General features: G+C 41.2%; 1 pseudogene; it reads right to left on the bottom strand.

Moving 5' to 3' along the window:
• Positions 1 to 429: 429 nt before the first annotated feature.
• On the bottom strand, positions 430 to 12,696 carry LOC136120356 (UDP-N-acetylglucosamine--peptide N-acetylglucosaminyltransferase 110 kDa subunit pseudogene; annotated as a pseudogene).
• Positions 12,697 to 13,196: the final 500 nt, after the last annotated feature.

Below are 13,196 nucleotides of genomic sequence, written 5' to 3' on the forward strand. Positions count from 1 at the left end.
AAAATACCTGAAACCAAACATTTTTAAAAGCTCCAATACCCAAAATATAAAGAAAAATATTAATCCAGAAGACTCAATCAATCCATGATAATCACAAAACGGCTGGGCAATCTCTATCTCTCTTCCACACTAACCATCCATCCCATGGAAGACCAAGGGAGATCAGACCTTCCAGACTTACCTTCCAGACACCTGGCTGCTGCAAAATTCTGTGGAGACTCCTTGTGGAACATCAGTTTCCCACCTCTTGTGTCTCTCCCTAATGTGATCATGTTCATGCAAGAAGCAAGTCTGGCTGTGCTATTTCTTATCATTGTCTGTCACCCATCTGTAACATGGTATTGTACAGATAAGGAGAAAGTAGTTCCTTTTCCCCCAGAAGGTTGAGGCTCAGGTACAGGGTAATTCTCCTGTGCACACAGTCATTATTTAGGCCGACTCAGTGACTTCAACAGGCTTAATCATGTGATCAGGTTTGTTGCCAGCTGCGTAATGCTCCCACATCTGTAGATAGAGCCGCTCTAGGTCCATTGTGTATTGTTTGGTGTTGAACAGAGGGCTAGATGTTCTCTGCTTCCAGACTTTGGCACGAATTTTCTTCAGGTATTCTAGATCAGTTCCCAGTTTCACAGCTATGTCTTCATATTCTTGTCTGTTTTTAGCAATAAGCTCAAGACAGCCTAAACAAGTGAGCTGGGAAGCTGCAACTCGGGAAGCAAGAGTCTCTCCTGGCATAGTCACCATGGGTGTCCCTGACCAAAGGACATCCATCCCTGTGGTGTGTCCATTACAGAGTGGAGTGTCCAAGCAGACATCAGCCAGCTGGCCTCTCCGAACATGTTCCTCTTTAGGAGCAACAGGTGAAAAAATGATACGGTTCTGGGGAAGGCCCATATTTTGTGCATACTGTTGAATATTAGGTTCTCCTACTGCTGGAAAACGCAACAGCCACAGTACACTATTGGGAACACGCTTCAGAATATTTGCCCACATCTGCAAAGTAGATGGGTCAATTTTATATAACTGATTGAAGTTACAGTACACGATGGCATCTTCCGGTAACCCGTACTGAGAACGTGTGGTTACAATAATGGTACGGGGAACCTCCTCTCCAGTGGCAGCCTTAATGTTGATCTGGGTAGTTGCCAGTCCATTGCTAAGACTGAATCCATTAATTGTTATCTGAATTTGTCCTCTGTTAATCATTTCAATAACTGCCTCTGCAATAGTATTCATAGGAATGACAGGCATATTAAGAGCTGTATTGCTGCTGTCTGCGGAGTCTCCTCCCTCAGGACATTTCATCTTGACAATCTGCACATCTGGGAGACTATCAAGAAATGCTTTGAGGTCGATGCCATTCAGCACAATCCGATTGTCATAAATGTGCCCATTGGACTTCAAATCGATGACTGCTTTCTTCTTCAGGTGAGGGAACATATTAGCATGATCACCAATAAAGAAAGTATGGGGCATATAAGCCAGTTTCTCAGAATACTGCTCAGCAACTTCAGCAGGTGACGTTTCCTGATCAGTGATGATATAATCCATGAAAAGCACGCCACTGGTCCCAGGGTAGCCCAGCCACATTGCCTGAATAGGAGCTGGCCTGAGAGCAAAGAGTTCATTTCGAGCACCCCTGGTATAACCATTCAGATTTACAAGGATGTGTATACCATCTTGATGGATGCGATCAGCTGCTTTCCCATTGCATGGAATCTGAGAAAGATCAATGAAATGATGGGCTTCTGCCATCACCTTCGCTCGGAAGTTTGTGCCGTCATCTGGGCTCAGGGCATAACAGAAGACCTCAAATTTATCAGGATTGTGCATGCCTGGAATAGACTGCATAAGATGAGAAGTAGGATGATTCCCAAAGTCAGAACTCACGTATCCTACACGCAGTCGACCATCACTGAGCTTCAAGTCTTTTGGATGTTCGTATGGTGGTTTATGAAGGACACTGATCTCGTCCAAGCAGAGGTTCCCATGGCTCTCAGCAATAGCCTTCCTGAAGCCATGAGAAAGAGGATAGAGCATACTATGATGAGGCTGCACAGAAGGCAACCTATTCTTCTCCAGCTGGTCGGCCACAATGCTGACCAACTTCTTCATTCGCTCATCATAGTCTGTCCAATCACAGACAATCTGCAGGCAATGAGCCAAATCACAATAAGCGTCAGGAGAGTCAGGTTCAAGCTTCAGAGCAGTGCGATAAGAAGCAATTGCTTCTGGAATATTCCCTGAATCCTTGTGAATGGAAGCCAGATTGCTGTGGGCATCCGCAAGTGCAGGGTTAATCTGAATGGCACGAGTATAACACTGCAAGGCTCCCTGAACATCCTGCATCTCCTTTAGAGTGTTTCCCATGTTACAGTAGGCGTCAGCAGAGGTAGGACTGATTCGAACAGCCTCCTTATAATGCATCAGAGCTTCCTGCAGTTTTCCCTGCTGCTGCAATACACTTGCTAAATTTGAATGGGCAACAGCAAACTCTGGGAAGACTTCTAATGCTTTATGATACAAGCGAACTGCCTCTTCAATGTTTCCCTGGTCTCCTTTGATATTGGCTAGGTTATTCAGAGAGTCTGCATGGGTGGGGCACAGCCGCAGAGCTGTGTTATAACAATCTTCTGCTTCGGCAACACGGCCCTTCTCTTCCAGAGCGTTGGCTAGGTTGCTGTAAGCATCAGGGAAATGTGGTTGCAATTCAATAGCTCGCCTGTAGGTGTCTATTGCCAGATCCATCAGGCCTTGCTCATAGTATACACCAGCCAGGTTGGCACACACCACGGCATGATTTGGGCTCAAGCTTAGGGCGCAAAGGTAAGCTGCCACAGCTCTGTCAAAAATCCGTGCCTCTTTCAAGACATTTCCTAAATTGATATAAGCATCCAGAAAATTGGGGTCAAGGGTGACAGCCTTTTCAAAGTGATGAATTGCAAGCCAAATCTCCCCTTGTGCGTTGAAAACACAGCCAAGATTACTCCAAGCTACTGCAAAGTTCGGTTGCGTCTCCACTGCTTTCAAATAACATGCCTTGGCTCCTTCCAAGCGACCCAGGGCTTTGAGCAGGTTCCCCAGGTCACTGCGAACACAGTACAAATCAGGATTGCACTGAAGAGCAGAGACGTAAGCTTGTACTGCCCCTTGCATGTCGCCTGCTGCTACCAAAGCGGCTGCCAGGTTAATATGACCATCGATGAAATCTGGTTTGAGATGCAATGCATGCCGGTAATGCTCCATTGCTTCCTGCAACTGCCCTCTTTCCTTGTACACATTCCCCAAATTCGAATAGGCTTCTGCCAGAAGAGGGTTCTGTTTAATTGCCAGAGTACTAAAATGGGCAGATCTGTCCAGCCTTCGACACTGGAAGTGTAGAGATGAAAGTAATAAAAGTACTCCAGTATTGTCTGGCTCTTGTCTCCACAGCTGCATGCAGTGTCTCTCAGCTGCCTCAAAATCTCCTGCCTGATATTCTCGATGTGCCAACTCAGCTAACCCTTGGAAGGAAAGCATACGTTTCGTTGGTTCTGTGCTGTCGGCCACGTTGCCCACAGAAGACGCCTTCTGGAGCTTCTGGAGAGAGCGAGAAAAGGGGGTAATTGAGTCCCGCTGCCGCCACTACTGGCAAGAATGTTTCTAGAGGTAGCAAATACGAGGGCAGCAGCCGTACCACTGCTTTGGCAGGCTTAAGCGGCGGCAACAGTTACAGGCACCGAACCTTAGGAACTCTGGTTGGCCACCTACCTCTCACGCTCTTGAAATCTTAATTCTTAACCCTGCCCTCTTCCACCATTTTTCTCCTAATCAGGGAATAAAAATTACCTATACACTTGCCTTAGAAGAAATCAAAAGTCAGCAGTCCAAACACTTTTTAAATTTTTGTTTTCTGTCCAGTTGGAAAGGAAATACATGATTGACTTTACTTCATCATTCGTATAGTCAATGTGGAAAACATTAGGGCCGTGAATTTCAATACAGTAAGATCAGAAAATTTTAAATTGGCCTTCCCAAACCACTAATAAGTAACCAATGTTGTATATAATGCTAAAATCTTGGAGACTGAGTTTGATATTTTTTTTTTTTTTTTTTTTTGCGGTACGTGGGCCTCTCACTGTTGTGGCCTCTCCCGTTGCGGAGCACAGGCTCTGGATGCGCAGGCTCAGCGGCCATGGCTCACGGGCCCAGCCGCTCCGCGGCATGTGGGATCCTCCCGGACCGGGGCACGAACCCGTGTCCCCTGCATCAGCAGGCGGACTCTCAACCACTGCGCCACCAGGGAAGCCCTGAGTTTGATATTTTAAAAGTTCTGAAAGGATTAGCTAATTTCTCCTCATCATATTTCTCATGCCTCAAACCTGAGTATTACTTTTTAAAAAATAAATCTATTTATCTTTATTTATTTTTATTTTGGCTGCGTTGGGTCTTCAATGCTGCGTGCAGACTTTCTCTAGTTGCGGCGAGCGGGGGCTACTCTTTGTTGCAGTGCCCGGGCTTCTCATCACAGCAGCTTCTATTGTTGTTCCACAACTCTATGGGTTCCTTTTTAGGTCCTATGAAGAACCCTAGAAATTAGTTCATGGAATTATAAGTTTATGCAAAATTGTCGAAAGTGAGATATTTTAACTTCCTTCAGGTAAGACCAGCGTCTCTTTCTTTGCCAATTTTCCTTCTATCGTATTCCGCTATGTTGGATCATATTGGAATGGCCACAGGCTTTTTTGAAATCTGGCTAAGGAGATTTTCTTTTTTCTGTGGTACGCGGGCCTCTCACTGTTGTGGCCTCTCCCGTTGTCGAGCACAGGCTCTGGACGCACAGGCTAGGCGGACATGGCTCACGGGCCTAGCCGCTCCGTGGCATGTGGGATCATCCCGGATTGGGACACGAACCCGTGTCCCCTGCGTCGGCAGGTGGACTCTCAACCACTGCGCCACCAGGGAAGCCCTAAGGAGATGTTTTACGTCAGGCTATTATGTGATTTTCAGACACCGCCGTATGTGATTGACTATATACTATCCCATTACAGGAATAACTTCCAGTACTCATACTGACTCTCTACTGACTTAAACTAGCACAAGACACAGAAGCATAAGGACAAAAACCACCTTACAATATAGCCATGTCTTGCACTTCACAGCTCTCAAAGCATGTGCGTTTGAAGAAGAAAAAAAGAACTGAAAAGTACAAAACCAGAAGCTATTCTGTGGAAAATTATTTCAATCATCAGGCATGTGGAAGATAAGTCAAAGATTCAGTTCTCATCAATGCTTAGTCAAAACGGAAATTTTCTTCTGTCAAGAATATACTCCAGGGGCTTCCCTGATGGCGCAGTGGTTAAGAAGCCACCTGCCAATGCAGGGGACAAGGGTTCGAGCCTTGGTCCGGGAAGATCCCACATGCCACGCAGCAACTAAGCCAGTGCGCCACAACTACGGAACCTGCGCTCTAGAGCCCGTGAGCCACGACTATTGAGCCTGCGAGCCACAACTACTGAAGCCTCCGTGCCTAGCGCCCGTGCTCTGCAACAAGAGAAGCCACCGCAATGAGAAGCCTGTGCACCGCAACGAAGAGTGGCCCCCAGTCCCTGCAAGTAGAGAAAGCCTGCGCACAGCAACGAAGACCCAACACAGCCAAAAATAAAGAAAGAAAGAAAGAAAGAAAGAAAGAAATGAATATACTCCATCAACAATGTGTGTAACGGAATGGTGTGAATGAGTATTTTATCAGAATCCCTGTAATGCACAAACCTATAGCAGTACTGAAATCAGTAATGCATTTATAATAGTAAATACTTATGAGGAGGTAATCCATAGAGGTTTTCTCAAAGTTAACAATAAAAATTAATATGACATTATCAATAATAAATTGTGAAGCTGAAATAAACTTTTCTAAACTATTAATAACTAGAAGCAAATTCTAATCAACCATGTTACAAGAAATCTATGTCTAAAAACTACAAAGTTTATTTCTTAAAATTTTATTTTGAAAATACATCAACTGTCGTATGAGGAGGCAGTTAAAGAATATATAGCTAGAAGAGTGGGGGAAAAGTTTTATAGAGACACATCTGGCAGCAGTTAATTTTTAAATGTCATTTTTCTAGATTTTGTGACACCTATAGTATTGATATTTGAAAGCATTTAAAAAATTGTAATTTGAAGATTTGCTACTTCCACGTAGAATAAAATATTTTGAAGCAAAACAATGTTTCCACTGAGAAAAACAAAAAAAGCCAAATAAAATAGCCAGCATTCAATCAAAAAGTTCTAGACAAACCAAGAGATAGAATCATATGGCTAAATTCTAAGAAAACAACAGATAATACAAAAATATTTATATAAGATATTGTGTATCTTTATCAGGAAAAGTCTTTATCAAGAAAAGACTTGAAAATCATCAGAATTCATATTATATTTTATTTATTTGTATATTATATTTATATATAGATATTTATATAAAGAACTTCAAGATAAAGCCCTAGTTAAGGCAGTGACAATAGCAGTAGCAGTGGGAGTGAAAAGAAATGGTTATATTCAAGCATATTTTGTCAGGAAAAGTCCAAGATCAAATATCTGACTGCATACATGGGATGGATAGACGGAGTGGGAAGAATCAAAGTTAACTATAGAGGTTCTAGTGAAGATGGGGTTGCCGTCACCCAACCCAAGGGGCTGCGATCATCCCCAAGGTCTAGGAGACTCAAAGGGAAGGTCATGGTCAGAGGCAAAGTTAATTGGTGGGAAAATGAGACTCCCAGTCTCTCCATCTCCTTACACCAGTTTTTTTTTTAACATCTTTATTGGAGTATAATTGCTTTACAACGGTGTGTTAGTTTCTGCTTTATAACAAAGTAAATCAGTTATACATATGTCCCCATAGCTCCTCCCTCTTGCATCTCCCTCCCTCCCACCCTCCCTATCCCACCCCTCTAAGTGGTCACAAAGCACCGAGCGCATCTCCCTGTGCTATGCGGCTGCTTCCCACTAGCTATCTATTCCTTATACCAGTTTTCTTTTTCTGCTCATATACATAGCAGCATTTCATTCAAGGGGAAAGTCATTGATCTGACTGGTCAAATTACACAACATAGTTCAAGGCACATTTACAGTGGTTAGTTCCTCCACAATTTAGAAAGTCACATTCACAATTTCCCTCTTCCTACGCCGCGGAACACATCGGCCATTCCTCCAAAGTTTCCACTCCACAGAGTGGACCAGAGATGACGTTAGTCCAGAACTGAGAGCTTGGCATGAGATGGTGTCAGCCCCACGTAGAGCTCTGGCATAAGTTATAACCCAACCCAGGTCTACAGAGAGCTCTGCATGGAATCCTGGGAGTAAACTCAGCCATAATAATGTGATTCTGTTTTTCATTTGCTTTTCTTCCTTGCTTAACTTTCCCTGGCCACTCTGACAAACAAACTTTCAGGCATTCCTGGGCCACTCACTAACTTTATTCCATTTAATGGCATCCAGATTCCCAAGAAAATTACTAACTATAAGGAGGGAAATTTGGAACATGGTGAGTTTTAGATGCCTGAAATATACAGGTCATCGAATCCAGTTAAGTAGCAAATTATCTGGATCTCAAACATGCCAGTAGAATAGCAGACTAAGCTCAATTTAATGTACTCTTACTGGAGACACATGTAAATTCTGGGTCAATTTTGAAAAAGTTAAAAGCACATAGCTGAGATTAAAAGAAAGAAAGGAACACCTGCATGTTTCAGAAAGTAACAGAGAAATTAAATCCAGAGAAAGAAGAGCGGACCGATGTCTGTGGGTTCCGTTCCTTAGTATAGGTCTTATGTAAATAGGGGCTGGAGCTAGAAATCTAACATTACCTTGAGGCCAGGAATTTAGACTCAGGATGGAACAATATTGAGAAGTTGGTACAGATATCCTACAGAAATTTCATGAGGAATTGCTTAGTCCACTAAGAGGGCCAAGGGAGTGGTGAGGAAGATTGATATCTCTTGAAAACCTTCAGGTACAGAAAACATCAACACCTCTGAAAAGTAGGCCTGTCCTTCCCAGCGTTGTGATGGCCAGGTTGTCACTAACGTGTAAGGCCCTGTATGAATCACAAACTGCAAGGAGAGTAATTCAAAGAAAAACAGATGCAGGATGGGTGTGGCAATAAATCCTAGGACCCTATCAGAAACAAAATTAAAACCACTCTAAAGGGAAATTTTAACAAACCAGAGCAGATAGTATCCTAACCAGAATAGAATAATAATTCTGAGGAAGTTACTTTAGTTATTTAAGTAATATTCAATGCATTTCCATGGCCAGGCCCTTCTGAAGAATTCTAAAACATATACAAACAATTCATTTACATCTTATATATCCCACCATCCAGAGCAAAATTCACTTAAGTACTGTACTGGTGGAAATTGGGCAGCACTATGGAGACAATAAAAAGGTGTTTACCATCAAAAAACGTCAAGGTAAGAAAGAGAATGTCTAATTTTTAATTATCCTGTGGTTTATTGAAATCTTTTGGAAACCCAAAATAGAGAAAACCTAGGAGGCAATGAAGACTTAAATCTTTAGAGATTTATCAACTCATCTATAAAAGCTTTATTAATCTCTTCTTTTAATATCATTCCTGAGAGGTATAAATGTGTCCAGTGATAGGGTTGAAGAAGCCTGAGAGAATTTCAATTGTTTACTATTCTTGGTCAGCTATTAGGACCTTTCAGGAGCATCTTGATTTTCATGGCATCATCCAACAGAAAGCAGGATATTTTACAGAAAGTCCTGGTCCACTTTTTGGCTTGCTTTTGTGTTTATGTTTTTGGTTTTCTCACATTGGGCGGTACATTAGGCTACCTATTGCACACTCCCTCATTCATGCATGCATTCATTCAAACAATATTTACTGAGTTGAGATATTTAATTAACACCCAATAAATGATGTTTAGATGAATGAATGTGCTTTTTATCAAAGTAAGTGTAAGTACTGAGAAAAAGTACAGAATGTATGATCCCAGCCCCACAAAAGCGTATAATTGTGTTGAGGATATAACATATGCTGGTGAAATAACTAATATATCATATTGGACAGTTTCTAAGTTCAAAAATGAGTTTTTATAAATAATCAGAGCCTAAGGAGGACAAAGAAGGGACAGTGCATTATGGGTTGAATCTATCAATAAATGTACATTTCAGATGAGATTTGAGATTGACCTTAAAGAAAGAAGAGGACTTAGATATATGAACAGAGAACAAAAAAGCCATGGTGATAGCATGTGCATAGATAGTGTGGCCAATATTTATGTTCTTCATTAAAGACAGTCAGAGATAACCCAAATGTAACGGTTTCCATGGGTCCATTCTCAGTATCCAAACAAAACGGCAAATCCTATCTTAGTTAAAACTAATGAAAAACACAGTCTTTAACAAAGACATTGTGAAGGAAAGGGGGAGAGAAAGGCTTGCATCCCACACCACACAACAAAACTTATTTAATTATTTGTTTCATTTTCTCCCTCTGAAAATTTCCTCTCCCTCTCTCTGTACGTCTCTCTTCTCCCACATCTGGCCACACTCTACCAGCCACCCTTCCAGATCTTTCCAGAACTCTCCATCCTACTTTCATTATGCCACAAGTTGAACATCTCACAGGTCTCCAGGATGCATCCTCATCACTTACTCCACAAAGACAAACAAAGGACACTTCTCAGGAACACGTTACTTGGAAGGAAGAGGTCACCAGGAGTGATTATAAATAATATAAGGTGGAGAGCAGTGACTTAAAATGCCATTTTTTCCTCTTAGAATGTGAATACAGGGAACTTTGGGAAACTAGAAAATCTAGAAAGGATTCATTGATAATTATTTATTTTCAATGAATAAAATAAAATGTAATAATACGGCTAAACTCTGACAGATTAACTTTTTCAAAAGTTGCTTTCACACACCTTCACTATTGGGATGTTTGATAAACACATCTTTCTTCTTTCTTTGCAGATACTGGCACCAAACTTTCAAACAATAAGAACCTTCCCGTAAGTCCCTTGCCAGGCAAGATTAACGTATAACAATCCAAACAGATTTTTGAAGAAGATAACTGGTTGAAACCACAGGAAAAGAGCTGGGTTTCTCTTTTTCAACAGTCACATAATGAGTAATGTGGGAATTGGTTTACAAAGTCTCTCTCCATGAGGGGCTAAGGTTAAGATTAGAACTTCTGAGGTCAGAAGAGCAAAATAGCTACAACAACCAACATATTTTCAAGAGCCACCCTTTGGATGTGAGGGATTGATTTTTCCCACGCTTTTTTCAGCAACCCAACTGGTGTCTTTTGTAAATGACATAACAGAATACAGTGTGGCCAAGAAGGCTTAGATTTCCTTAGCCCCAAGTCAGATATTCTCAAGTGACTGTCCACTCAAATTAAAAAGAGAGATTTACAAGAGGAAACTGGATACCACTGAGCGTACTTTTATTTCAACCCTTTACCTGAATGTTTTGTTTTGTTTTCAGTTCTCCACTGAAGTTGCCTACATTAATATATTTTTAAGAACATTTCCTTAAGTTGAAGTATTCATTCAGTATATTCATTTACTCTAATTGACAAAAGCCAAATGACTTAGGCAAATTCATTTCTATATTGCCACAGCAGTGTATTATGAACTAAATGACACCTGGCAGTTCTTTACTCAGATACTAACTCAATTAGAAGGCAGAACAAGGATATCTACCCATTCAGGGAAGGAAAGGTCACTTAGCCTCTGTAGCTGTCTTAGGTCTCTTATCATCACAGTAACAAACTGAAGACTAAAAACCATACGATCACCTCAATAGATGCAGAAAAAGCTTTTGAAAACATTCAATATCCATTCATGGTAAAAACTCTCCAGAAAGTGGGCATAGAGGGAACATACCTCAACATAATAAAGGCCATATATGACGAGCCCATAGCTAACATACTCAATGGTGAAAAGCTGAAAGCATTTCCCCTAAGATCAGGAACAAGACAAGGATGCCCACTCTCACCACTTTTATTGAACAGAGTTTTGGAAGTCCTAGCCACAGCAATCAGACAAGAAAAAATAAATAAGTAAAAGGACACCAAAATGGAAAGGAAAAAGTAAAACTGTCACTGTTTGCAGATGGCATGATACATAGAAAATCTGAAGGACACCATCAAAAACCTATTCGAGCTCAAACATGAACTTGGTAAATTTGTAGGATACAATAGATTTCTATATATAAATTTTGTATTTCTATACACTCACAGTGAACTATCAGAAAGAGAAATTAAGGAAACAATCCCATTTACAATCGCACAAAAATGAATAAAATACATAAGAATAAACCTGCCTAAGGAGGTAAAAGACCTGTACCCAGGAAACTATATGACACTCATAAAAGAAATGAAAGATGACACAAACAGCTGGAAAGATATACCATGGTCATGGATTGGAAGAATTAATATTGTTAAAATGACCATCATACCCAAGGAAATCTACGGATTCAATGCAGTCTGTATCAACATATCAAGGGCATTTTCCACAGACCTAGGACAAATAATTTTAAAGTTTGTATGGAAACACAAAAGATCCTGAATAGCTAAAACAGTCTTGAGAAAGAAGAACACAACTGGAGGAATCATGCTCCCTGGCTTCAGACTGTGCTACAAACCTACAGTAATCAAAACAGTATGGTACCGGCACAAAAACATCCCTCACTGGAACAGAATAGAGAGCCCAGAAAGAAACCCATGCACTTATGGTCAATGAATCTATGACAAAGGAGGCAAGAATATGCAATGGAGAAAAGTCTGGGCTTCCTTAGGGACGGTTTCATCAATGAATTTGTTTTCTTAAATGGACCATACTTTTCCATGTCTTTGTATACCTTGTGAGTTTTTTGGTTGAACATTTGGCTTTCAAATGTTATAATGTGGTGTCTATGGAAATCAGATTCTCCCACTTTCCCAGGGTTTTCTGGGCTTTTGATTGTTGAAGGCTGTAGTAGTCTGTTTGTTTAGGGACCTTTCCAAACTAGCCTTGCAATGACTGTAATGACTTTGACTTTCCAAACTAGCTTTGCAATGACTCCTTATCGTATGTAGGCACTGAAGTCTCTGTTCCTTTAGTTCATGTTTAGCTAATGTTTTGACAGAGATGTCCTTGAATTCCTGCACCTAAGACAAACAAAAACAAATATACACAAGCACATCTACATGCACACTCAAAACCACACACCTCTCCCCATTGTGCAGATTGCTGGATCACTCCTTCAAAATTTAGCCGACCTGCACTGAGTTCAGGGCTCAGCCCATGGTAAAAGCTTAGAGACTCCTCTGGTGTTTTCAGAACATGCATCTTATCTTGAGTATGCATGTGGCTTTCTTAATTTCTCTGGACACATGTGTACTTTTTGTATGTTCTAAGTTCCCAAAGAATCTCCCCCAACTTTTGCTCCTGCATCTTATGTGGTCTATTGTATTTCAATGCACAGTCTTCTGCCCCAGCCATCTGTGCTTTGTTAGTTCACCTTGCACTTTTTTTGAGCAATGACCGCTGCTTTTCCAGACTGTGTTCCAGGTTAGCTAAGACAGAGATAAGCATCTTGTGTCAGTCCTTCAGATAGCTCCCAGACAGGTTAGAACAGATACACATAATAATCTGAGCGTACGGTCTCTTCTGCTCCCTCCTGAAGCCGGATTGAGGGTCCCATACTACGAATGGTCTGCTGCTACTTTAAGACTATCACTGCATTAAGACTCCACCATTTTAAGACCATCTCTACACTAACAGTGGATGGGGCAAGGGCAAGTAAAAATGCCACAAAGCTTTCCTGCCATTTTCAAATTGCCTCTTCCCTGGTTCAGTATGTGTGTGGTTGCGGTAAATCTTTGGCTGATTTCAGGACTAAGAGAAACTCAAGGAACCCCACAACAAGAAACAGTATAATCAAACTCTCAGATGCCAAAAGACAGAGAAAGAATCTTTTCTCCCAAAGGAGAAAGAAAAAACAAATTTGTCACAAAGCAGGGATCCTCAAAAAGATTCATAGCTAATTTTCTATCTGAAACCACGGAAGCAAGAGGCCAGACATATTTAAAGTGCTGAAGGAAAGAAACTGTCCACCAAGAATTCTATATTTGGCCAAAATGGTTTGAAAACTTAGGGAGAAATTAACACATTCCCAGATGAACAAAGGCTGAGGGCGTTTGT

This window comes from Phocoena phocoena, chromosome 3 (genome assembly GCF_963924675.1).
Source record: "Phocoena phocoena chromosome 3, mPhoPho1.1, whole genome shotgun sequence".
Lineage (NCBI taxonomy): Eukaryota > Metazoa > Chordata > Mammalia > Artiodactyla > Phocoenidae > Phocoena > Phocoena phocoena.